A 26835-nucleotide genomic window follows, 5' to 3' on the forward strand; every position below is an offset into this window, starting at 1 on the left:
CCCTCTGAGAACAAACTAATCCAAAGAATGCTGAATGCAGAAGAGGGTGATGATAGCTGTAAGATGATACCAAGCTATTAACCCCAAACAAAGATGTTCCCCCAAGTTCCTCCTTCCCTAAACCTTTTCCTTTTCCTTTGATATGTAAAAGCCCACTGGCTAGTATCCCCCCCTTCCCCTATTTCTCTCAAATACCACATCTCCCTTCCTGGGACATTTTTGTTCTGCTTTCAGTAAATATCTGGAACTTCCCAGTAATAAAGAAAGAAGAGTTCTGACTTTTTGGTTAAGGGAGACAGCATGAGGCAAAAGGCCCTGGACATCATGATCATCCTTTCCTGACTCCTTGGTGTATTATTTCTTTGCCTCTTCCTTGCTTCTTCAGACCTGGCTGTGTGAGGTTTAAAATATGGTGCCTGGGGTGATCTCACAACCCATGAATTTTTATTTTACAGGTAACTGAGATAAAGATCCCTGGGGTGGTGTGAATCTTAGTTTGGTATGATCCCACAATTGACACTGCAGTGTCAAAGTCCTACAAGAAAACAAGAAAACTTTCCTTGCCAAAAAAGCAGTTACTAATCTTCACCAGAAATTAGATGGAATGCTATATTGAGAGATGTAATTTTATTTTATTGTTGATTTAGGGACTTACCAAGCCATACTCAAAAGTTTGCTCCTAGAGCACTGGAAAACTTGTGGTACCAACAGTACAACCAAGGGCTTCTTCATGCAAAGCAGATACTCCAGTTTTTTTAAGCTACCTTCCCAATCATATAACTATATCTCTTAATAATTAAGGTTAAAAATAAGATTACTGGGCCTGGAGTGATAGCTCAGTGGGGAGGGCATTTGCCTTGCACGTGGCTGACCTGGGTTTGATTTCCAGCATCCCATATGGTCCCCCAAGTCTGCCAGGAGTAATCCCGAGTACCACCAAGTGTGGCCCCAAAACAACAACAATAAAAAGATTACTTGGGATGATGATGATGATGAGTATTAAAGCCAGAGCTTCACTCATGTGACACATATGCTCTATTGCTAAGCGTGTTTCTCTAGCCTAGATGTAATAGTTTTGTATGAGTACTAATGATCCTTTGAGAGGATAGTCCCACAGAGCATAGACCGTAGAATTAGCTCTGCATTCACTCCTAAGCCCTGCCTTTTAGCTGGACAGGTGTGTGTGTGTGTGTGTGTGTGTTTGTGTGTGTGTGTGTGTGTGTGTGTGTGTTTGTGTGTGTGTTGGGAAGCATATAAACTAGGCGTCATAGACTCTATCACTGAACTTCATCCTGGCCTCCTTCCCCAAGTTGTGCTGAGGGCTTACTCCTGGCTCTAATCTCAAGGGTCACTGCTGGCAGTGCTTAGGTGGAATAAGAAATCAAACCGAGGTAAACTATGTGTGAGGCAAGCTCTTCAGTATCTGGTTCCCCAAGTTATCTAACTCTTTTGTGCTTTGATAAACACCTTTGCACAATTAAGAGAATTATGTCCACTGCATTGATATTTTTTTAATAATTTTTTTATTTTGAATTATGAGAACAAAAGATGCAAAGAAAGAGGATAAGGTAAAGTTACAGTGGAAGGACAATCACCCATAGCATAATTATCAGAAGAAGTCCCCTTGCTGATATCTTAACTTTGAACTTTCACCAAAGAAAGTTAAGATAAATAAAACAGAATCCATGTGCAATTACTTTGTCCCTCAAGTCCCCAGATTGTAGCACATTATAATATTTCTTAACAGCACACAAGGCAATCTAAAGCCATCAAACTTACGTAACTCCTTAAACATTAGAGGCATAGTATTTTTTACATTTCCATGTACATGCATATTAGCTTAAGTTAACCTCAAATTTTAAGTGGGTGCGTTTTAAGGATTAGAGTCAAAGGAGCACAGTAAAAATGGTGTTAGAGTGGTAATTGTTGTTTGCATAGGCCCACCAAAATATGAGAGGCATGGAAAGGAATAACCTTGGCCTAAATACAAAGAGATCCTACCCCTGAAGTTTCCTGGCATAAGACCAGCTCTAGGCCTCAGGAAAGTTATCGTTCGATCCAAGACATTGTCTGTAGTGCCAACACACTTTTCACACAGTCTCTGTTGTTGGTCTCATGTTTCTGTATTAAAGATTCTGGAATCTGCATGTCCTACATTGAAGTCATGATGTGGAGTGCCTTCTCGTTTCACCTCACCATGAAAGGGCAATGCAGGAAGCCCTTTCCTGTAAGCAGGTTGTTGTTGTTAAGTCTTCTCAGTGTTAAGGGAAGTCTCTTTTGAGCAGGACGATGTCTGAGCAGTGGTAGGGTCTTCCATGGTAGAGGATTGCTTCCAGGTGATGTTATAGACAAACCTCACAATTAAGGGGCAATACAGCAAGCCCTGTCCAGTAAGCAGGTCTTTGTTCTTGTTGTCTTCTCAGTGTTAAGGGGTGTTTCTTTTGAGTAGATGTCAGAGCAGCTGTAGGGTCTTTCCTGGTACAGGAATGCCACCAGGTGATGTTATATACAACCTTGGATGTTTTGTAAATGTCTTCTGTAGATCAAGGGGTGAATGGAGAATGCCCATTCTTCTGAGGCCTGTGCCAGGTCTTTATGTCAATGTTCAGGGTGTAAGGTCTCATTGCACTACAAGATTTGTGTGTTCCCATTTTTATTAGATAAGAACTTATTGGTATGTATAGTATTTTTCCATGTTAGTGTGCCTACGCAAACAAGATATAAAGCCACGTGGTGCTATCAGATATATGGGGGCATAAGAACATTTCCAACAAGACCCATGACTTGGTTCAAACATAAGTATTAAACTGAGGGATTCTTTCACACCAAATTCCATATTGAGCAGTTCACAAAGAGAAGATAAAAAACATGGGGGGGGTCATAACTGTATAAGAAAGTATTTAGCAAAAGTTATAGCCGTCAAAGAAAACACCCATAAAATGTTGAAAAGATATGTGTCCTTTTTATGCCTTTTAAAATAGTTGGGTGGGTGTTAACTCTAGGGCACCACTTTGGTCTGTGACTTAGGACTCAACAGTACTTAAGTTAGAAAGGGTATAAAAGGAGTAATGATGATAGGAGTTAAAGAAGTTAAAGAGAAATATGAACTTATGAAGGGGTATGCAAAAGGGCAGAGTACAAAATGGACATTTTGCATACATAAAAACATAATTCAATGATTTGTGAGAGTACTATTAATGTTTCTTGTGAGAGTACTATTAATGTTTCTTGTGAGAGTACTATTAATGTTTCTTGTGAGAGTACTATTAATGTTTCTGGTGAGAGTACTATTAATGTTTCTGGTGAGAGTACTATTAATGTTTCTGGTGAGAGTACTATTAATGTTTCTGGTGAGAGTACTATTAATGTTTCTTGTGAGAGTACTATTAATGTTTCTTGTGAGAGTACTATTAATGTTTCTTGTGAGAGTACTATTAATGTTTCTTGTGAGAGTACTATTAATGTTTCTTGTGAGAGTACTATTAATGTTTCTTGTGAGAGTACTATTAATGTTTCTGGTGAGAGTACTATTAATGTTTCTTGTGAGAGTACTATTAATGTTTCTGGTGAGAGTACTATTAATGTTTCTGGTGAGAGTACTATTAATGTTTCTTGTGAGAGTACTATTAATGTTTCTTGTGAGAGTACTATTAATGTTTCTGGTGAGAGTACTATTAATGTTTCTGGTGAGAGTACTATTAATGTTTCTGGTGAGAGTACTATTAATGTTTCTTGTGAGAGTACTATTAATGTTTCTTGTGAGAGTACTATTAATGTTTCTGGTGAGAGTACTATTAATGTTTCTGGTGAGAGTACTATTAATGTTTCTGGTGAGAGTACTATTAATGTTTCTGGTGAGAGTACTATTAATGTTTCTTGTGAGAGTACTATTAATGTTTCTTGTGAGAGTACTATTAATGTTTCTGGTGAGAGTACTATTAATGTTTCTGGTGAGAGTACTATTAATGTTTCTGGTGAGAGTACTATTAATGTTTCTGGTGAGAGTACTATTAATGTTTCTGGTGAGAGTACTATTAATGTTTCTTGTGAGAGTACTATTAATGTTTCTGGTGAGAGTACTATTAATGTTTCTGGTGAGAGTACTATTAATGTTTCTGGTGAGAGTACTATTAATGTTTCTGGTGAGAGTACTATTAATGTTTCTGGTGAGAGTACTATTAATGTTTCTGGTGAGAGTACTATTAATGTTTCTGGTGAGAGTACTATTAATGTTTCTGGTGAGAGTACTATTAATGTTTCTGGTGAGAGTACTATTAATGTTTCTGGTGAGAGTACTATTAATGTTTCTGGTGAGAGTACTATTAATGTTTCTGGTGAGAGTACTATTAATGTTTCTGGTGAGAGTACTATTAATGTTTCTGGTGAGAGTACTATTAATGTTTCTGGTGAGAGTACTATTAATGTTTCTGGTGAGAGTACTATTAATGTTTCTGGTGAGAGTACTATTAATGTTTCTGGTGAGAGTACTATTAATGTTTCTGGTGAGAGTACTATTAATGTTTCTGGTGAGAGTACTATTATTAATGTTTCTTGTGAGAGTACTATTAATGTTTCTTGTGAGAGTACTATTAATGTTTCTTGTGAGAGTACTATTAATGTTTCTGGTGAGAGTACTATTAATGTTTCTTGTGAGAGTACTATTAATGTTTCTGGTGAGAGTACTATTAATGTTTCTGGTGAGAGTACTATTAATGTTTCTGGTGAGAGTACTATTAATGTTTCTGGTGAGAGTACTATTAATGTTTCTGGTGAGAGTACTATTAATGTTTCTGGTGAGAGTACTATTAATGTTTCTGGTGAGAGTACTATTAATGTTTCTGGTGAGAGTACTATTAATGTTTCTGGTGAGAGTACTATTAATGTTTCTTGTGAGAGTACTATTAATGTTTCTTGTGAGAGTACTATTAATGTTTCTTGTGAGAGTACTATTAATGTTTCTTGTGAGAGTACTATTAATGTTTCTGGTGAGAGTACTATTAATGTTTCTGGTGAGAGTACTATTAATGTTTCTGGTGAGAGTACTATTAATGTTTCTGGTGAGAGTACTATTAATGTTTCTGGTGAGAGTACTATTAATGTTTCTGGTGAGAGTACTATTAATGTTTCTGGTGAGAGTACTATTAATGTTTCTGGTGAGAGTACTATTAATGTTTCTGGTGAGAGTACTCTTAATGTTTCTGGTGAGAGTACTATTAATGTTTCTGGTGAGAGTACTATTAATGTTTCTGGTGAGAATACTATTAATGTTTCTGGTGAGAGTACTATTAATGTTTCTGGTGAGAGTACTATTAATGTTTCTGGTGAGAGTACTATTAATGTTTCTGGTGAGAGTACTATTAATGTTTCTGGTGAGAGTACTATTAATGTTTCTGGTGAGAGTACTATTAATGTTTCTGGTGAGAGTACTATTAATGTTTCTGGTGAGAGTACTATTAATGTTTCTGGTGAGAGTACTATTAATGTTTCTGGTGAGAGTACTATTAATGTTTCTAGTGAGAGTACTATTAATGTTTCTGGTGAGAGTACTATTAATGTTTCTTGTGAGAGTACTATTAATGTTTCTTGTGAGAGTACTATTAATGTTTCTGGTGAGAGTACTATTAATGTTTCTTGTGAGAGTACTATTAATGTTTCTTGTGAGAGTACTATTAATGTTTCTTGTGAGAGTACTATTAATGTTTCTTGTGAGAGTACTATTAATGTTTCTTGTGAGAGTACTATTAATGTTTGTTTCTTGTGAGAGTACTATTAATGTTTGTTTCTTGTGAGAGTACTATTAATGTTTGTTTCTTGTGAGAGTACTATTAATGTTTCTTGTGAGAGTACTATTAATGTTTGTTTCTTGTGAGAGTACTATTAATGTTTCTTGTGAGAGTACTATTAATGTTTGTTTCTTGTGAGAGTACTATTAATGTTTCTTGTGAGAGTACTATTAATGTTTCTTGTGAGAGTACTATTAATGTTTCTTGTGAGAGTACTCTTAATGTTTCTGGTGAGAGTACTATTAATGTTTCTGGTGAGAGTACTATTAATGTTTCTGGTGAGAGTACTATTAATGTTTCTGGTGAGAGTACTATTAATGTTTCTGGTGAGAGTACTATTAATGTTTCTGGTGAGAGTACTATTAATGTTTCTGGTGAGAGTACTATTAATGTTTCTGGTGAGAGTACTATTAATGTTTCTGGTGAGAGTACTATTAATGTTTCTGGTGAGAGTACTATTAATGTTTCTGGTGAGAGTACTATTAATGTTTCTGGTGAGAGTACTATTAATGTTTCTGGTGAGAGTACTATTAATGTTTCTTGTGAGAGTACTATTAATGTTTCTGGTGAGAGTACTATTAATGTTTCTGGTGAGAGTACTCTTAATGTTTCTGGTGAGAGTACTATTAATGTTTCTTGTGAGAGTACTATTAATGTTTCTGGTGAGAGTACTATTAATGTTTCTGGTGAGAGTACTATTAATGTTTCTGGTGAGAGTACTATTAATGTTTCTGGTGAGAGTACTATTAATGTTTCTGGTGAGAGTACTATTAATGTTTCTAGTGAGAGTACTATTAATGTTTCTGGTGAGAGTACTATTAATGTTTCTAGTGAGAGTACTATTAATGTTTCTTGTGAGAGTACTATTAATGTTTCTTGTGAGAGTACTATTAATGTTTCTTGTGAGAGTACTATTAATGTTTCTTGTGAGAGTACTATTAATGTTTCTTGTGAGAGTACTATTAATGTTTCTTGTGAGAGTACTATTAATGTTTCTTGTGAGAGTACTATTAATGTTTCTTGTGAGAGTACTATTAATGTTTGTTTCTTGTGAGAGTACTATTAATGTTTGTTTCTTGTGAGAGTACTATTAATGTTTCTTGTGAGAGTACTATTAATGTTTGTTTCTTGTGAGAGTACTATTAATGTTTCTTGTGAGAGTACTATTAATGTTTGTTTCTTGTGAGAGTACTATTAATGTTTCTTGTGAGAGTACTATTAATGTTTCTTGTGAGAGTACTATTAATGTTTCTTGTGAGAGTACTATTAATGTTTCTTGTGAGAGTACTATTAATGTTTCTTGTGAGAGTACTATTAATGTTTCTGGTGAGAGTACTATTAATGTTTCTTGTGAGAGTACTATTAATGTTTCTTGTGAGAGTACTATTAATGTTTCTTGTGAGAGTACTATTAATGTTTCTGGTGAGAGTACTATTAATGTTTCTTGTGAGAGTACTATTAATGTTTCTTGTGAGAGTACTATTAATGTTTCTTGTGAGAGTACTATTAATGTTTCTTGTGAGAGTACTATTAATGTTTCTTGTGAGAGTACTATTAATGTTTGTTTCTTGTGAGAGTACTATTAATGTTTGTTTCTTGTGAGAGTACTATTAATGTTTGTTTCTTGTGAGAGTACTATTAATGTTTCTTGTGAGAGTACTATTAATGTTTGTTTCTTGTGAGAGTACTATTAATGTTTCTTGTGAGAGTACTATTAATGTTTGTTTCTTGTGAGAGTACTATTAATGTTTCTTGTGAGAGTACTATTAATGTTTCTTGTGAGAGTACTATTAATGTTTCTTGTGAGAGTACTATTACAGTTTCTTGTGAGAGTACTATTACAGTTTCTTGTGAGAGTACTATTAATGTTTCTTGTGAGAGTACTATTAATGTTTCTTGTGAGAGTACTATTAATGTTTCTTGTGAGAGTACTATTAATGTTTGTTTCTTGTGAGAGTACTATTAATGTTTCTTGTGAGAGTACTATTAATGTTTGTTTCTTGTGAGAGTACTATTAATGTTTCTTGTGATTGTACTATTAATGTTTGTTTCTTGTGAGAGTACTATTAATGTTTCTTGTGAGAGTACTATTAATGTTTCTTGTGAGAGTACTATTACAGTTTCTTGTGAGAGTACTATTACAGTTTCTTGTGAGAGTACTATTAATGTTTCTTGTGAGAGTACTATTAATGTTTCTTGTGAGAGTACTATTAATGTTTCTTGTGAGAGTACTATTAATGTTTCTTGTGAGAGTACTATTAATGTTTCTTGTGAGAGTACTATTAATGTTTCTTGTGAGAGTACTATTAATGTTTCTTGTGAGAGTACTATTAATGTTTCTTGTGAGAGTACTCTTAATGTTTCTTGTGAGAGTACTATTAATGTTTCTTGTGAGAGTACTATTAATGTTTGTTTCTTGTGAGAGTACTATTAATGTTTCTTGTGAGAGTACTATTAATGTTTGTTTCTTGTGAGAGTACTATTAATGTTTCTTGTGATTGTACTATTAATGTTTGTTTCTTGTGAGAGTACTATTAATGTTTCTTGTGAGAGTACTATTAATGTTTCTTGTGAGAGTACTATTACAGTTTCTTGTGAGAGTACTATTAATGTTTCTTGTGAGAGTACTATTAATGTTTCTTGTGAGAGTACTATTAATGTTTCTTGTGAGAGTACTATTAATGTTTCTTGTGAGAGTACTATTAATGTTTCTTGTGAGAGTACTATTAATGTTTCTTGTGAGAGTACTATTAATGTTTCTTGTGAGAGTACTATTAATGTTTCTTGTGAGAGTACTATTAATGTTTCTGGTGAGAGTACTATTAATGTTTCTTGTGAGAGTACTATTAATGTTTCTGGTGAGAGTACTATTAATGTTTCTTGTGAGAGTACTATTAATGTTTCTTGTGAGAGTACTATTAATGTTTCTTGTGAGAGTACTATTAATGTTTCTTGTGAGAGTACTATTAATGTTTCTGGTGAGAGTACTATTAATGTTTCTTGTGAGAGTACTATTAATGTTTCTTGTGAGAGTACTATTAATGTTTGTTTCTTGTGAGAGTACTATTAATGTTTCTGGTGAGAGTACTATTAATGTTTGTTTCTTGTGAGAGTACTATTAATGTTTCTTGTGAGAGTACTATTAATGTTTCTTGTGAGAGTACTATTACAGTTTCTTGTGAGAGTACTATTAATGTTTCTTGTGAGAGTACTATTAATGTTTCTTGTGAGAGTACTATTAATGTTTCTGGTGAGAGTACTATTAATGTTTCTTGTGAGAGTACTATTAATGTTTCTTGTGAGAGTACTATTAATGTTTCTTGTGAGAGTACTATTAATGTTTCTTATGAGAGTACTATTAATGTTTCTTGTGAGAGTACTATTAATGTTTCTGTTGAGAGTACTATTAATGTTTCTTGTGAGAGTACTATTAATGTTTCTTGTGCACGCGGGGGCAATAGCCCCCGCGTGATTTTGAAAATGTAGACTGGGCAGAGCTTACCAGTGCCAGCCAAACCTCCTCCTGCTAGACTCTCGGCTCCCAGGAAGGAGAGATCCTTCAAGAAGCTGGGAGACCAGAAGCTCAGAGCCCCACCCAGACCCTCCCTAAGGAGCCGCATGGATAGTGGGGGAAGGCCTAGGGTACCTTCAAGCTCCACCAAGGGACCCAACTCACCGGCTTGCCCAGGCGTGTGGCCCGGGGAAGCCCTGGAGATCTGGAGCAAGGCGGCAGAGGGGTGCTGGGGTTACCCAAGTCCCGCACCCCCCCTAGGCCTGGCCAAGCAGGCCTCCGGCATGGCGGGGGCCTGCCAAACCTCCTGCATTGATATATTTTGAGAATCAATAGATTTTGATGCTTAGAACAGAGCATTGTATCAAAAACTTAGTGTCTGGGCCACAGCAATAGCAAAGCAGGCAGGGTGTTTGCATTAGATACGGCCAACCTGGATTTGATAATGGCATCCCATATGGTACCCAGGAGTAATTTCTGAGTGCAGAGTCAAGAGTGACCCCTGAGTTCTGCTGGGTGTGACACAAACCCTCCTCCCTTGCCAAAAAAAAAAAAAAAAAAAAAACCACAACCTTAGTGTCTGAGCGATACCATCATGTGAACAGGTTCATTCCATGATTTTGCCATCTCTGCTAATTATTTTTTTAATTTTATCCCTTCTGACACCCAAAGTTGTTTCTTTTCTTCTTCTTCTTCTTCTTCTTCTCCTCCTCCTCCTCCTCCTCCTCCTCCTCCTCCTCCTCCTCCTCCTCCTCCTCCTCCTTCTTCTTCTTCTTCTTCTTTTTCTTTGTTTTTGGTTCACACCCAATGGTGCTAAGGGTTACACCTGGCTCTGTGCTCAGGCATCACTCCTGGCCAACTTGGGGACCATATAAGATGCGGAGAATAAACTCGGGTTGGCTGCTTGCAAGACCCTCCCCGCTGTGCTATCACTCTAGCTCCAAACTGTGACTTTTCTATTAGTTCATAAAAGTGGAATTCTGGGCAAAAGAGCAAACAGTTTGAAGTTGTGAATGCATTTGCTGCTGAATTTCCTTCCAGGAAATTCACCACAGGAAATGTCACCAGCTTTTCATGAAAGTCCAGACTAAAACAGCATTTCCCATCACCCCCTTAATGATGAATCACTGTCTCTTGGCATTTTCTGTGTTTCTGCTTCTGTCCATTGAGAATTGTTTACATGTATGTAGACCTTGCATGTAGTTCTCATGCCCTTTTCCCTCCAACCCACCCAGCTTAACTTCTAGCCAACTGGGCTAGGTGAATATTCAGAAATAAGATAGGAAATCACATGAGATAAACTGATGATTTGGAAAACATTAAGTCAGTCATTTTCATGTTAAATAAAAGTTACTTTTTGTTGCATTTATTTTCAAGTTGATTGTGAAGAATGTGTTGCAATTTGAAGAAACACAGAGACACAGTCCAGAGCTTAGTCATTGCTGCCTGATTTGGTGATTGGCATGGTGGCCCCGATTCCTATGCCAGTTCTCCTAGCAGTTATTGCTGTTTAGAGGGCTGAGACCCCCTGTACAGCATGCCCTGGCCAGACTGGACTGCCCTGTCTCTGGGGCAGCATTACTGGAATCAAGCATTACTGATTTGGCTTTGGTCTCAGCAAGCCACCCACCTCATGAGCTGATAAACATGAATGCAAGGTGAATATCCCCCTTCCCGCCTTCCCTCCCTTCTTCTTCCCCCTACCACTTACCTCCTACCTGCCTTTCCTTCCTTCCTGCTCTCCTTCCTTGCTTCCCAGGGATTGCTTCCTTGGTTGCTGTTGATCCCAAACCAGGTGTTAGTGCTAATTGGGGTTGCCATCTCCAGTTGCAGTGCTCACACATACCTGGTTATGGTGCACCTGACATTGCAGTTTGTGTTGTCACACCTGGACTTACAAATGGTTCCTGAGATCATTCTCTGTTTTCGGAACAATGTCAGGGATCAAGCCCATGGCCTTATGCCTGTAAAGCAAGCACTCTACAACTGAGATCCTAAAACCTTGAGCCCTCAAACACAAGTATTTACTACTTTGTTTTTATTTGAGAGCAACAGGGCTGGATGCTGGGATCACTACTGGTGGTGCTGGGGATTGAACTGGAGTCTGTCAGTGATCAAATGGGTGTCTACCATGAGCAGACCAAATGCCTTACTGGACCATCAATCTGGCCCCCAAATATGAACATTTAGACTATATGGCCTAACAGATTTATACGGGGACTATTCAGATGATTTTGAGAATGTTCAGATTTTCATTAAGAGCAGAAAATGGGGGGCCGGAGAGATAGCATGGAGGTAAGATGTTTGCCTTTCATTCAGAAGGTCAGTGGTTCAAATCCCGGCATCCCATATGGTCCCCTGAGCCTGCCAGGAGCAGTTTCTGAGCACAGAGCCAGTAGTAACTCCTGAGTGCTGCCGGGTGTGACCCAAAAACAAAAAATAAAAAACAAAACAAAACAAAAAAGAGCAGAAAATGGGAAAAATTCTCAAATCTCTGTAAATATTTCTAAGGTTCCCAGAATGTTGCTTTTGAAAGGCTTTCTGCCTAGTTCCAGATACTATCCAGTGTTCTTTTAAAAACAAACAAAAAAATTGTTTAGACTGGAGTGATAACATAGGGTAAAGGAGCTTGCCTTGCTTGTGGCTGACCTGGTTTGATCCGTGACATTATATGGTTTCCTAAACACTGTTAGAAATGATCCCTTATTTCAGAACTGGGAATAATCCCCAACCACTACTGAGTGTGGCCCTCAAACCCAAAATGAAATAAAATTATTGTCATTCAAAAACGAAACATAGAGGATCTTTAATTATTTATGGAATGAATACATGTTTATTTTTGCCCTGTGAACCATTATTAGAACACGTAAAGTGATAGCTGTAGAGGTAGTATAGTGGTAAGGCTATTGCCTTGCACGCAGCTGACCTAGGTTCAATCCCGGCACTGCGTATCGTCCCCTGAACAGAGTCAGGAGTAAATCCTGAACATTGCTCAGTGTGACCCCACTCCCATCACCAAAAAAGAAAAAAAAAAGAATGTGTAATGTGGGCTGCAGGAGCATGTTTTACATGCAGGGTCCCAAATTAGATCCCCAACACTGCAAGGTCTTCTAACTAGGGCAGGAATGACCCCAGTGAATATCCTGAGTACCACCAGGTATAGTTCAAAACCAAAACAAAACAGGGCTGGAGAGATAGCATGGAGAGAAGGCGTTTGCCTTACATGCAGGAGGTTGGTGGTTCGAATCCCGGCGTCCCATATGGTCCTTTGAGCCTGCCAGGAGCGATTTCTGAGCATAGAGCCAGGAGTAACCCCTGAGTGATGTCAGGTTGACCAAAAAAACAAACAAACAAACAAACAAACAAAAAATGTTGAGGCCTGAGAGACAGCACAGCTGTAAGAAGTTTGCCTTAGGCGCAGAAGGACAGTGGTTCTAATCTCTGAGCACTGCCGGGTATGACCCAAAAACCCAAAACAAAAAAACAAACAAAACAAAACAAAATGCTTAGTGACCCAGAGACATATACATTTCCAAATACATACTGACACTTTTATATTTCCTTCCTTCTACCCTCCTTCCTTCCTGCCTTCTCTTCTTCCTTTCTTCTCTCCTTCCTTCCTTCCTTCCCTCCTTCCCTCCTTCCTTCCCTCCTTCCCCCCTCCTTCCCTCCTTCTCTCCTTCCCTCCTTCTCTCCTTCCTTTCTTCTCTCCTTCCTTCCTTCCTTCCTTCCTTCCTTCCTTCCTTCCTTCCTTCCTTCCTTCCTTCCTTCCTTCCTTCTCTCTTTCCCTCCCTCCCTCCCTCCCTCCCTCCCTCCCTCCCTCCCTCCCTCACTCACTTCCTCCCTCCTTCCCTCCCTCCCTCAGGGTTTGTCAGTGTGTTTGTTAGTATGTCAGTGTACTTTACCTACCCATTTACTGTCTTTGTGGCCCCTCACTCTGATATTTTAGTATTCTACTCTGTTTCATGGTTTAAAATGCTACCCATGGTTCACAAACTTTCATGATCCCACAGGCTTTTCTCCAGCATAGAAATTCTGTTGTAGGAGTGTTGGTTTTGAAGTGTGCCAACTGCCAGCTTGGTGTAGATCTGCACTTTTGTGGCACTTTTGTCTTGCCTGCATTTGCCTTGCTCTTGCCAGGCCAAGGGCTGGCTGACCCCACCGGGCTTTCACTTTTGGTGGGGTTTCAGAGCCACAGCCTAGGCTGGGAGCGGAGGTAGAGCCCGCTGCTGATCACCTGACCACTTAAACAGCTTTGCTCCAGTGAGTGTTCTGCTTTCCCTGGACTGTCTGCTGCAGCTGACAACTTGGGCTGAGAGGGACAGTTTCAACAAAGACCATAATTCAGTCTGAGTGCCCCTGAATTACATCTTTGTCTTTGCTCTTGACAGAGCAGAAGGAAGTCGTTCATTATTAAGGATGCCAGCTGCCAGGGGATAGATAGGTCTGTGGCCAGGGCTGGCTTGTTTTCAAAGAAGTGGAGAGCTAACCCCACTCCTTGTGCTTTGGGGGGAACTGGAGGAGATTTTTTTCTTAAAGTGTCTTCTCATTGCTTTGTGCCTTGCACATTCCAATGATCAACATTAAAAAATGATCAAGAAAGAGAATACTTTAGGATTGGCTCAGATTACAATTAAAAGTGACTCGAATAGACATTGAGACCAGGGGTGGGGTTTAGGGTTGAGAAGAGGAACACAGGTCATAGACCTGTGTATTTTTTTTCTTTCTTCTTTTTTTTTTGGGGGGGGGGGCATACCCGACAGTGCTCAGGGGTTTCTCCTGGCTCTGTGCTCAGAATTGCTCCTGGCAGGCTTGGGGAACCATATAGAATGCCAGGAATTGAACCAAGGTCCATTCTGGATTGGCCATGTGCAAGGCAAACGCCCTACCGCTGTGCTATCTCTGGCCCTGTGGGCCGTGTATTTTCTTGTCTAACAGTAGTGTGAAAATTATTTGAAATTTAAAAATTTAAACCTCTTTAAAAATCTAATTTTATTTGGGGCTTCCCCAAGAGTGCTGGGACACTGGGGTCACTCCCATTGTTACTTGGCCTGCTAGTTGCTATATCTAACAGGTGCTATGTCGCAGCAATTCTTCAGGCCACCAGTGTTGCACCAGTGGTGTTGAGGGGGCCTTTGGAGAGTCTGGTATCAAACTTGGTACCTTGTGCATTAAACATGTACCCTTTTTTTTTCTTTTTTGGAGGGGGAGTTGTCACTCCAGCAATATTCCTGGCTCTGCACTCAGAAATTATTCCTGGAGGATTATATGGGATACCAAGGATCTAACTTGGATTGGCTGCCACTGCATGCAAGGCAAGCATCCTATCTATTATACTCAGTCTCCAGACACATACCCCTTTGCCCTTTTCTGGGCATTCTTTACATTTTTGCTTGCCTTGTGCCAGATCTTAGGGGAAAGGCTTTCAGTTTTCCTCCATTGAGTATAATATTTGCCATGGGCTTGTGATAAATGGCCTTGACTATATTGAGAAAAGTTCCTTCCATTCTCATCTTGTTGAGAGTTTTTTGTTTGTTTGTTTGTTTTGGTTTGGTTTTTTTCTTTGGTTTTTGGGCCACACCCGGCGGTGCTCAGGGGTTACTCCTGGCTATCTGCTCAGAAATAGCTCCTGGCAGGCACGTGGGACCATATGGGATGCCGGGATTCAAACCACCACCTTAAGTCCTGGGTTGGCTGCTTGCAAGGCAAACACTGCTGTGCTATCTCTCCGGCCCTTGATGAGAGTTTTTAAGCCCCACTTTTTCTAAACTTCAACCTCAGAGGAAGATTATAGTAAATGATGTACATGCTAGACATGACTTTTCTATAATGATAGGAAATCACTGAAACACTTATAACCTTCCTCTTGCCAAATTTGCCATAAAAAAGAAATCTGCAAGTCTTTACTTGTAGAGCCCAAGTGATAGTACAGCCGGTAGGGTACTTGCCTTGCATAAGGCCAACCTGGGTTCATTCCCTCCAGGAATAATTCCATAGCATAGAGCCAGGAGTAACCAACCCCTAAGTATCAGGAGGTGTGGCAAAAAACAAAAACAAAAACAAAAAAACAACGCATAGGGGCCGGAGAGATAGCATGGAGGTAGCCAGGAGTAACACCTGAGCACTGCCGGGTATGACCCAAAAACCACACACACACACACACACACACACACACACACACACACACACACACAAAACAACCCAAAAAAAACAATGGATAAACAAACTCTATCTGAGATGTGTGCAGCCCAGTGATTTTAAAGTAAACTTATGCAGTTGTGTGTATCCAAATTTCCCAAATCTAATTTTAGACCATTTTATCTAAGACTTCACTTATGTTTTTATTGTAATAAACCTCCATGCTTATCCCTACTCAAAAATTATTTATCTTTTGTCTCTATAAATTGTGCCTTTTCTAACTTTTGTATAAATAGATTCATATGTCTTATGGTATTTTGTGCATGGCTATCTTTATTTAGCATGATTGTTATTTATTTATTTATTTATTTATTTATTTATTTATTTTGGTTTTTGATTCTCAACACTCAAGGGTTGTACTTGGTTCTGCACTCAGGCTCAGGGGACCATATGGGATGCTGGAAATCGAACCGGAGTTCATCAGGGGGTGGCTGCATGCAAGGCATGCTATTGCTCTGACCCCGATTGTTATTTATTTTTAATTTGACTTGTGTATTTAGTGCCAGGGATCAAAACCATGCCCTCATGTGTGCAATGCCAGTATTCTACCACTGGGCTGCCCTCCTGACATATTTTTGTGATTTAGTTTTGGGTTCCTAGAGGTCCTTGGGGAACTAAGAGGTGCTGGATAAAAGCCAGCACTCCTGATTGCAGAATTGATATTCCAGTCCTTTAAGCCATGTCTCCAGCCTTCATTTCAGCATGTTTTTGAGGTTTAGCTGTAAAATCTGTATCAGTTTAAAAACCTATTCATACTTTCTACTGGGGGAAATTTCAAAGTGAGAGAGTAGTATAAATCATGCACATATAAAATCTGTTTCAGGAGCTGTAGAAATAGCACAGTGGTAGGGCATTTGCTTTGCACGAGGATGGCCCAGGATGGACCTCAATTCGATCTCCAGCATCCCAGGTGGTCTCCCAGATGGTCTCCCAAGTCAGGAGCGATTTCTGAGCACATAACCAGGAATAACCCCTGAGTGTCACCAGATGTGGCTCAAAAACCAAAACAAAACAAAACAAAACAAAAAACAACAACAACAACTCTGTTTTAGATTCAGCTATTATAAACTCTTAGCCAGTCTTTTTTCTTCTGCCCTCTCCTAATTTTTCTCTTTTCCTCCTTAGATTATTTTGAAGTAGGTCCCAGAGATTATGCACTTAATTTGTAAGAAGTATGTGTATTTGTTGCTTTATATATAGCTAAGGAGCTAAATTTTATTTATTTTTTTTATTTATTTTTCAGCCAACCCCGGTGACACTCAGGCAGTTACTCCTGGCTCTGTGCTCAGAAATCACTCCCGGCAGGCTCAGGAGATCATATGGAATGCTGGGGATAGAACCTGGGTTGGTTAAGTGCAAGGCAAACAGCCTACCGGCTATGCTACTGCTCTGGCTCCAGAAGCTAAATAGTCTTAGAAAGTGTGGTTAAGGAAGATAAGATCTAAATAGTACTTTGAGAATGTGTAATACTCTTGCTATGTAATGTTACAGGATATAAGGATGTAGAAAAATTGTATGTCTACAAGGTGTAGCGATATATAATTATATTAAATTAAATATCTTGTGCTGATAATATTTTACTTACAATTTTTTAAATCTTATGTTAATTTGTGTTTTTTTTTTCCCCTAGTGGGGATGAACCATATCTAGTGGCACTCAGGGCCACTCTCCCAAAACTAATAAAAAAGAATGTCCCAAAAGTGCCCCATGACTTTGGGGAAAACCTAATGGGTAAATCATTCTACATGTCTTGGTTCAGGTGAATATGGGATTCCGAAGAGGGCCCCCTAAAGGTCCTGGGGAGGCTGAGTCAGTGCCCTGCTGGATGTTCCCACAATGCACTGCTCTGCTGCTCTAATTAGAGCTTAGTCCCCTGTGACCTCTTTGGAGTGAAAGTTCCCTGAATGCAGGGTTAGTCATGTGGTGTCAGTGTAGTATCTTTTTAATTTAATTTTTATTTAAATAATTTACTTTAATTTTTAAAATTAATTTTAAACATCATAGTTACAAGGTTGTTCATAATACAGCTGGGATTTGTTTTGTAATGGCGAAACATGATTGAGTTTCAGTCATACGATGTTCAACACCCTATATAATAAAATATCATAACTTCTTTTTCCTAATAGCTGCACAGTATTCAATTGTTAGATGTATCACTGTTTCTTTATCCACTCATCTGTTCTTGGGTTATTTCCAGATTCTGGCTATTGTGAATAGTGCTATAATGAACATAGAAATGCATTGTGTTTTAGGGCTCCTAGGAATGATAGGGAAGCTCATTTCTTTTTTTTTTTTTTTTTTTGGATCATATTGGCTTACATATATTTCACAGTAGTATTTTAGGTACATATAAACATTGAATTAGGGGAATACCCATCACCAAATTTGCCCTCCCCCTACCCCCATTCCTGCAACCATATCCCCCACCATCACCCCCCAGGCTGCTAGAGTAGGTGATCCCCTCTTTGTCTAGCTTACTATTAGTGATCATATATCTGTTTGGTCCTGGTACCCTCCCTTGTTTCCCCCTCTATTTGAGAGGTAGAGCTTGATAATTCAAATTATGTGGTTTTGTTTGAAGGAAAGAAAAGTAATATAATGAAGTAAAAAATAAGAAAAAATAAAGTAAAACAATAAAATAAATCAAATAAGCTGAAAATGGTGGAGTCCTTCTAGAGGCTTTCAACTTCAGTTTGAGCGAGGACATGAAAAAGGTAATTGAAATACATCAATACAGAAAGAAATATCAAATTAAATATCCAGTGATCACTATAGCAATAAAGACAAGCACCACACAATAGTCTCGGTTCTGAAATCAAACCATGCTGGAGTACAATAAGAAAGAGAAAGATAAAATAAAATAAAATAAAATAATAAAATAAAATAAAATAAAATCGGAGACATCAACTTCAATATCTACACCAAAACAAAGACGTCAATAAAAATCGATCAATCAATAAATTTATATGTGGAAAAATGATTATTTTGTGCCTTTTTTTTTCTTTTTTTCCCCTGCATAGGCACAGTAACTATTGGGGATATTATAGAGGGAATTCCCTTGGCCTAGGAGATACAGGGTTTCTCTACCCCTGAAGTATACTGTCATGGGACTAACTATCGACTCCTTGCATGATCATTTACTCTTCCCTCGGTGCTTTTTTGGTGTATAGAAGACTTTTGCTTCGTCATGGATGGTAAAATCAGAGCTCTGTATCTAGAGATCTTGGTGTCTGTACAGCTCAAGGAATGGAGCTTATGATGAAGTCTTTCTTTGTGGTTCTAGCAGTTCTGCTTCTTCAGTGTCATTTTAGTCCATCTTCTGTAGTTGGTGGCCTTGGTCATTACATTGCTCCTATGATGGAACCTGGGATAGAATCTTTCATTATGGGAAGCTTATTTCAAGTTTTTTGAGGAATATTCATGTTGTTTTCCAAAAAGGCCGGACCAATCAATATTCCCACTAGCAGTGAGAGAGTCCCTTTCTCTCTACATCTGTGCCAGCACTGGTTGTTGTTCTTTGTGATATCATTGTTGTTTTGATTTGCATCTTCTGATGATTAGTGATGTGGAGCATTTTTTCATGTGTCTTTTGGCCATCTGTATTTCTTTGAGGAAATGTCTATTTCTTCTCTCCAATTTTGGATGGGGTTAGATTTTTTTTTCTTGCTAAGCTCTATCAGTGCATTAGACATCAATCCCTTATCAAATGGGTATTGGGTAAATACTTTTTCCAAATTTATATTTGGTATTCTTTGTATCCTAGTCACTGTCCTTTGAGGTGCAGAAGCTTCTTCTTCTTTTTTTTTTTTTGGTTTTTGGGTCACATCCTGCAGCGCTCAGGGGTTATTCCTGGCTCTATGCTCAGAAATCACTCCTGGCAGGCTTAGGGGACCATATGGGATCCCGGAATTCCAACGACTGACCTTCTGCATGCAAGGCAAACACCATACATCCATGCTATCTCTCCGGCCCCAACAGAAGCTTCTTAGTTTATTGTAGTCCCATTTGTTTATCTCTGCTTTTATGTGTTTGGCCATTAGTATTTCTTTCTAGATGCCTTTAGCTTTAATGTCATGGAGTGTTCTGCCTACATTTTCATTTGCTATCTTATGGTTTCTTTTTTTTTTTTTTTTTTTTTTTTTGTGGTTTTTGGGTCACACCCGGCAGTGCTCAGAGGTTATTCCTGGCTCCAGGCTCAGAAATTGCTCCTGGCAGGCACGGGGGACCATATGGGGCGCCGGGATTCAAACCGATGACCTCCTGCATGAAAGGCAAACGCCTTACCTCCATGCTATCTCTCCGGCCCCTATCTTATGGTTTCAGGTCTATCAAGGTCTTTTTTTTTGGGGGGGGGGGAGGTTTTTGGGTCACACCTGGCAGCGCTCAGGGATTACTTCTGGATCTATGCTCAGGAATTGCTCCTGGCAGGCTCGGGGGACCATATGGGATGCCAGGATTCGAACCACCATCCTTCTGCATACAAGGCAAGCGCACTACCTCCATGCTATCTCTCCAGCCCCTCTATCAAGGTCTTTAATCCATTTTTTATTGTTTTTGGTTTTTGGGTCACACCTGGCAGCGCTCAGGGGTTACTCCTGGCTCTAGGCTCAGAGGACCATATGGGATGCCAGGAATCGAACTATTGACCTTCTGCATGCAAGGCAAATGCCTTACCTCCATGCTATCTCTCTGGCCCCACTTTAATCCATTTTTATTTGACATTTGTGCTTGGCATTAAAGAGTGGTCCGGGCTCACTTTTTGTTTTTGTTTTGGGGCCACCCTGGTGATGCTCAGGGGTTACTCCTGGCTGTGCGCTCAGAAATTGCTCCTGACTTGGGGGAACATATGGGACACTGGGGATCGAACCAAGTCCGTCCTGAGTCAGCTGTGTGCAAGGCAAATGCTATCGCTTCAGCTCCTGGGTTCACTTTTTTGCATGTAGTTGACTGGTTTTCTCAAAACCACTTGTTTGAGAGACTTTCCTTTCTCCACTATGTATTTCTTGCCCCTTTATCAAAAATTAATTGCTCATATACCAGAGGGTCAGTCTCAGAATAGTCAAGTCTATTCCACCAATTTGAGGGTCTTTCTTAATTACAATGCTATACTGTTTTAATTACTACTATTTTATAGTACATTTTGAAGTTGGGGAAAGTAATATTCCCATCTTTTCCCCCAAAATTGCTTTAAGCTATTCATGGAGATTTATTGTTCCATATAAATTTCAACTCTTGGGGCCGGTGAGGTGGCGCTAGAGGTAAGGTGTCTGCCTTGCAAGCACTAGCCAAGGAAGGACAGCGGTTTCATCCCCCGGCGTCCCATATGGTCCCCCAAGCCAGGGTCAATTTCTGAGCACTTAGCCAAGAGTAACCCCTGAGCATTAAATGGGTGTGGCCCAAAAAAACAAAAATAAATAAACTTCAACTCTTTAGTTAATTTTGTAACTTGCCTTTTTAACTTTTGCCTTTTGGCTTTATAGGACTTTTAGAAACATTACAAAGTGCTTCAGAAACTTTTAGTGTGTTGGAGGTTAGAGTATTCAGCCTGCATATTTTTTGTTTTCTTTTTTTAAATAATATCTTTATTTAAATACCATGATTACAAACATAAATGTAATTGGGTTTCAGTCATAAAAAGAACAACCCCCTTCACCAGTGCAGCAGTCCCATCACTAATGCCCCTGTCTCCCTCCTCCCCACCCCCTGCCTGTATTTGAGACAGGCATTCTACTTCTCTCACTCATAAACATTGTCATGGTAGTTGTTAGTGTAGTTATTTCTCTAAGTGCACTCACCACTCTGTGGTAAGCTTCATATCATGAGCCAGTCCTACCGACCCTCGTCTCTGGGCATTATTACAATAATGTCTTTTCTTTTTCTTAAAACCCAAAGATGAGTGAGACTATTCTCTGTGTGTCTCTCTCCCTCTGACTTATTTCACTCAGCATAGTAGTTTCCATGTGCATTCATGTATAGGAAAATTTCATGACCTCATCTCTCCTGACGGCTGCACAATATTCCATTGTGTATGTGTACCACAGTTTCTTTAGCCATTCATTGGTTGAAGGCATCTTGGTTGTTTCCAGAGAGTGGCTATTGTAAATAGCTCAGCCTGCATATTTTGCATCTCATGCTACATGAGAACTGAAAGAAAAAAATAAAATCAAACCACCACCAATACAGTTTGTGTGAGGAAAAGCCAGGGTCCTTCGACCAAAAAGCAAACCATTGTCACCACTTTGAACCAAATAGACACAAGCTTAAAAATCCAGGATGGTGATAATAAACCACAAAATTAACACCTCACCAATCATTGGCTGAGTCCCCATTCTAGCACCACATGTCAATGAAGCCGTAGGCTCCAAAAACAGGATCTGGAGAGATGCGGGTTTGTAGGCAAATGATGATGCAGGAAATAGTCCTCACAGTGAAAGGGCATAAGAACGAGCTCAGGAATCCTAACACTCAAGCCAGGAATTCCAACACACAAACCTTCTGCTCCGAAAAGGAAGACAGCTTAGTGAACAAAAGCTGGAGAATGAATGCACTGCCTTTCTGAAACCTGGACTTTTTATTAACAAGAACCAGATCACCCCTCAGGGTGAAGAACTAATGACTAAGTAGGGAGGATCCCATAATCCAACACCAGATCACATCCTAGAGTGGAGAATAATATTGAATAGGGAGGTACCCAGTAATCCTACACTAAATGACTCACTAGGGTGGAGAATGAATACTGAGTAGTGTAGGACCCAGTAATCCAACAAATGTCTCTGTACTAAAGTCATAGTAAAGGGATTCTGGAGACTATTGTTAATTCTATAGGGATGGGGTGTATGTGTGTGTGAAACATCTGGATTGTTCATGTCTTACTCTTTGCTCTGGATCAGAGATCAATCTTAGCACTGCTCAGGGAGTGCTAGAAATCAAATGAAGATTAATCATGTATAAGATACAACTCAAGCCCAGAGAGATAGCACAGCGGCATTTGCCTTGCAAGCAGCCGATCCAAGACCAAAGGTAGTTGGTTCAAATCCCGGTGTCCCATATGGTCCCCCGTGCCTGCCAGGAGCTATTTCTGAGCAGACAGCCAGGAGTCACCCGTGAGCACTGCCGTGTGTGGCCCAAAAACCAAAAAAAAAAAAAAAAAAAAGATACAACTCAAACTCTGTACTATGTCTTCTCTCCAAATCTTAAAATTATATGTAGATGTCTGATTCTGATATTATATATCTAACTAAATAAATTTTAAAAATATGGAATTAAGGCTAAAGCAATAGCACAGTGGGTAGGGCACTTGCCTTGCACATGGCCAACCCCAAGTTTGTTCCCTGGCATTCCATATGGTCCTCCCATCTGCACTCAGTGTGATTCTTGAGTAGGGAGCCAGGAAAAAGCCTTAAGCTATATATACTGGGGCCAGAGATCTAGTAGAGTAACTAAGGGGTACAATCGAGTTTAATTTCTGATACTGTATATGGTCCCCAATCCTCACCAAGAGACAACCAGGAGAAAGTCTTGAAGACTGCAGGATATGGCCCCAAACTAACCAACAAACCAATCAAATTATAATGGGAAATTTTTATGTTTGAATTAGTGCCAAGAGTGATCAGACTCTTCTTTTAACCAAACAATCCAATTCTAAAAAGATTACTACTTTCATAAAATATCCTCAATATCCTGTTGTATAGAGACAGAAACAATTCACATCAGTCCTGTGTTTAGATTGATGAAGCTATTATAGTTTTCATTGCTCTGAGTAGCACTGCATTTCCTCTCTATCCTATGCACATGTGCTATATTTCTGAGATGAATTGTTTGGGTAAAGGAAATATGCTTGTTTGGCACCAGTTTTCTTTAGAGGTTATACCAATTTATACCTCACACCAAAGATATAGGAGAGCTCCTTAAGTTTATGTCAGCCCTTGTCATTTCAGTCCTTTACATTTTAGCCCCTTGGGCCATTGGGTTAGTATAGCAGGTAGGATATTTGCTTTGCACAAGGTCAAACTAGGTTCAATTTCAGGCACCACATATGATCCATGTGCCACACCAGGAGTGATCCCTGAGCATAGAGCCAGGAGTAAACCCTGATGACCACTAGGAATGTAAAAATGAAACTAAAAAGTACTTTAAATTAAATTTCAGGGGGTGCAGCGATAAATTGTACAATGGGTGTGTCATTTGTTTTGCACATGGTTGACCTCAGTTCAGTCCCTGGCACTGCACTGCATATGGTCTCTTAAACCCAACAGGCATGATTCCTGAGCACTACAGGAGTGCCCCAAGAACCAAAAGAAAGGAAAAAAAATTAATTTTAGCCCTTCTAATCAGGAGAAATTCTTCTATTTCCTTGATGTAAGTAAGTAAGTAAGTAAACTCAGATCTTACTCCTGTTTCTGTGCTCATGGTTTACTTTTAGTAGGGCTCAGAGGACCATATTGGCTTCCAGGAATCAACCCAAATTAGTTTCATGCAAGTAAAATGCACTACTCACTGTCCTATCACTCTGGCCCCTCTTTGATTTTTGAATTTGAGTACCTTTGCTTGTGTTGACAGGATGTGTCACATCTTTTATAAAGTTCCCTATTAAAGATTGAACTATTCTCCTACTTAATATTTTTCCTATTAATTCCTTAAACATTTTTATTAGTATTAATTAGTCTTTTTTGTGTGTGTAGTTTTTGGGTCACACCCGGCAGTGCTCAGGGGTTACTAATGGCTCCATGCTCAGAAATTGCTCCTGGCAGGCACGGGGGACCATATGGGATGCCAGGATTTGAACCGATGACCTTCTGCATGAAAGGCAAACACCTTACCTCCATGCTATCTTTCCAGCCCCAAGTATTAATTAGTCTTAGTATGGTAACCATACCCAGAAGAGGCTACTTTTGACTTATTGCTTAGAGGTCTATTCTGGTGAATTTGGGGGGACCAGCAATGCCAGGGATGGAGCCTGGGGCTCCTGCGTGCAAAGCATGTGCTCCAGCCCTGGCTTCATCTATTGAGAGCATAACTGCATATATAAACTATCAGTTTCTTTTCACACTCTATAGTTTTCCTTTCACTATAGTCCAATCCAGCATGGGGTCATCTTTGTGGAGACTCATCTTTTCTAGTTGATCCTTTTTCTAAGGATTAACTCTTTCCAAAGTCCCAGGGTTGAGTTTACTAGATCCTCCCACTTTAGTGCTCCTTAGCCTCAGCAACAGCTTACAAATAAGCAAGTGCCAGAAAGCAGGGGACTCTCAGGGTTTAATTGACTTCAATACACTAATCTTTGCTTCATGATCTTTCTTTTTTTAAAAAACAATATAGAATGCTTCATGAATTTGCATGTCATCCTTGCACAAGGGCCATGCTAATCTTCTCTGTATCGTTCCAATTTTAGTATATGTGCTGCCAAAGCGAGCACACTTCATGATCTTGATTAACTTAGATATCTGCTATTTTACCTGCAAGTAGAATTTGCAACATTTTGTTGGGCTTTTTGGTAGTCTTTTAAGGTAGAACTGGTGTGATTTGCAAGATGACCTCCAAAAGATAATATTCACTTCCTAACCTTCCAAACATGTGACTATTACTGTTTTTTTTTTTTAAAGGGGGAGGGAAGGAAAAAGGGAAGGCTCTTGAGCGGAGACATTTATGCTGGAATATCTTGAGTGGACTCTGAATGGTAGATTATTACAGGAGATACAGGAAACAAACATAATTAGCCTCAGATAAGTTAGGCAATAACTTCTCTTAATGAATAGTAGTTAAATAACTTTATTATAATCAGTTGCTAGATTTTAATTGCTAGTAAATTTTAATAAATGGAGTACAAGTCTTTCTTTAATTATAGTGATTATAGGTGTAAGTTTCATACATTGTGAAAGAAAGCAATGTATTATGGAATGAAATGAACAATGGAATGGAATTCCATTCTTATTACAGAGGCGGCCTACTATGGAGTAAATAAAATCAACCCATTTAAGGGGCTCAAGAGTCATATAGTAGGTAAAGCACTTGTCTTGTACTTAGCAGACCCAGGTCAATCCCCAGCTTCCTATATGGTTCCAGGAGCAACCGCTGAAGATTGCCAGGATGCCAGTGTGATCCCAAACCCTTCTCCACCAAAAAAGAAAGGAACTCTATTCAAGAAATTTAGTTACATTGTAAGTCTGGTTGATTTTTAGTTTCTTCTATTGTCATGCAGTATTTTTTTTAAAAATGTTTGGTCAGGGGCCAGAGCAATAGTACAGTGAGTGGTAGGGTGTTTGCCCAGGATGGACTTAAGTTCGATCCTCTGGCGTCCCTTATGGTCCCCCTTGCCAGGAGTGATTTCTGAGTGCATAGCCAGGAGTAATCCCTGAGCATCACCGGTGAGGCCCAAAACCAAACCAAAACAAAAAAGATGTTTAAGCATTCCAAAATGGAAAAAAAAATAATAAATGAAAGAATTTGGATTTATGCTACATACTGATTATTTACTGGGGCTGGGGGGAGTTTTGGCCATATCCAGAGTGCTCAGGATTACTCCTGCCTCTGTGCTTAGTGATTACTCCTGAAAATGCTTTTGGGAGCTTACACTGTGCTGGGAATTGAATCTGGTTGCCTGCATGCAAGGAAATTGATTTAACTCCCATACTGTCTATCTTTCTAGTCCCTGATAGTTTGAAAACCTATGTCTCTATTCTGAAAGCCTCTAAGCAATCAGTGGTAGTGGTTTAAAAGAAACATTATCGGGCCGGAGAGATAGCATGGAGGTAAGGCATTTGCCTTTCATGCAGGAGGTCATCAGTTCGAATCCTGGCGCCCCATATGGTCCCCTGTGCCTGCCAGGAGCAATGTCTGAGCCTGGAGCCAGAAATAACCCCTGAGCACTGTCGGGTGTGACCCAAAAACCACAAAAAAAAAAAAAAAAAAAGAAACATTATCCTGTTATGGAAGCTAAGAACAGAAGTCCATAAGCCTGACTTGTTTTTCTCAGGGCTCAAGACCCTGTGTGTATTCTTGAATAAAGCCAAGTGTGGCCCAAAACCAAACAAAAAAAATATTGATATAAGTTAATGAATTGGAAAAAAAGAAAAATTTTTCTGAAAGTCCTATATCTCATTTTTGCTTGCTGTGTGGCAGGGTTCAAGATCCTGTTAGAAAATTTTTTCCACAGATGCAGGAATAGCCGTGTGGTGCATTCATTTGGCTGCAATTCTGTCAGTGTTACAGCAAACGTCAGCTTAGCAATTACCACAGCTATCCACAAAAAAGCCAGGGAAAATGGCCTCTGTCAACACTTAATCTCACAATTTCCAGTCACCAGGTCTTTGCTGCACCTGGCATCCAGATGGTTATAGCAGTTGA

At 39.3% G+C, this 26835-nt stretch overlaps 1 non-coding gene across 1 annotated transcript; it reads right to left on the reverse strand.

Moving 5' to 3' along the window:
• Nucleotides 1–24800: 24800 nt before the first annotated feature.
• LOC126008428 (U6 spliceosomal RNA) lies at nt 24801–24907 on the reverse strand. Its single transcript, XR_007495760.1, has one exon. It is a non-coding gene; the product is annotated as a U6 spliceosomal RNA (small nuclear RNA).
• Between the last annotated feature and the right edge of the window lie 1928 nt (nt 24908–26835).

The sequence above is a fragment of the Suncus etruscus genome, chromosome 4 (genome assembly GCF_024139225.1).
Source record: "Suncus etruscus isolate mSunEtr1 chromosome 4, mSunEtr1.pri.cur, whole genome shotgun sequence".
NCBI lineage: Eukaryota > Metazoa > Chordata > Mammalia > Eulipotyphla > Soricidae > Suncus > Suncus etruscus.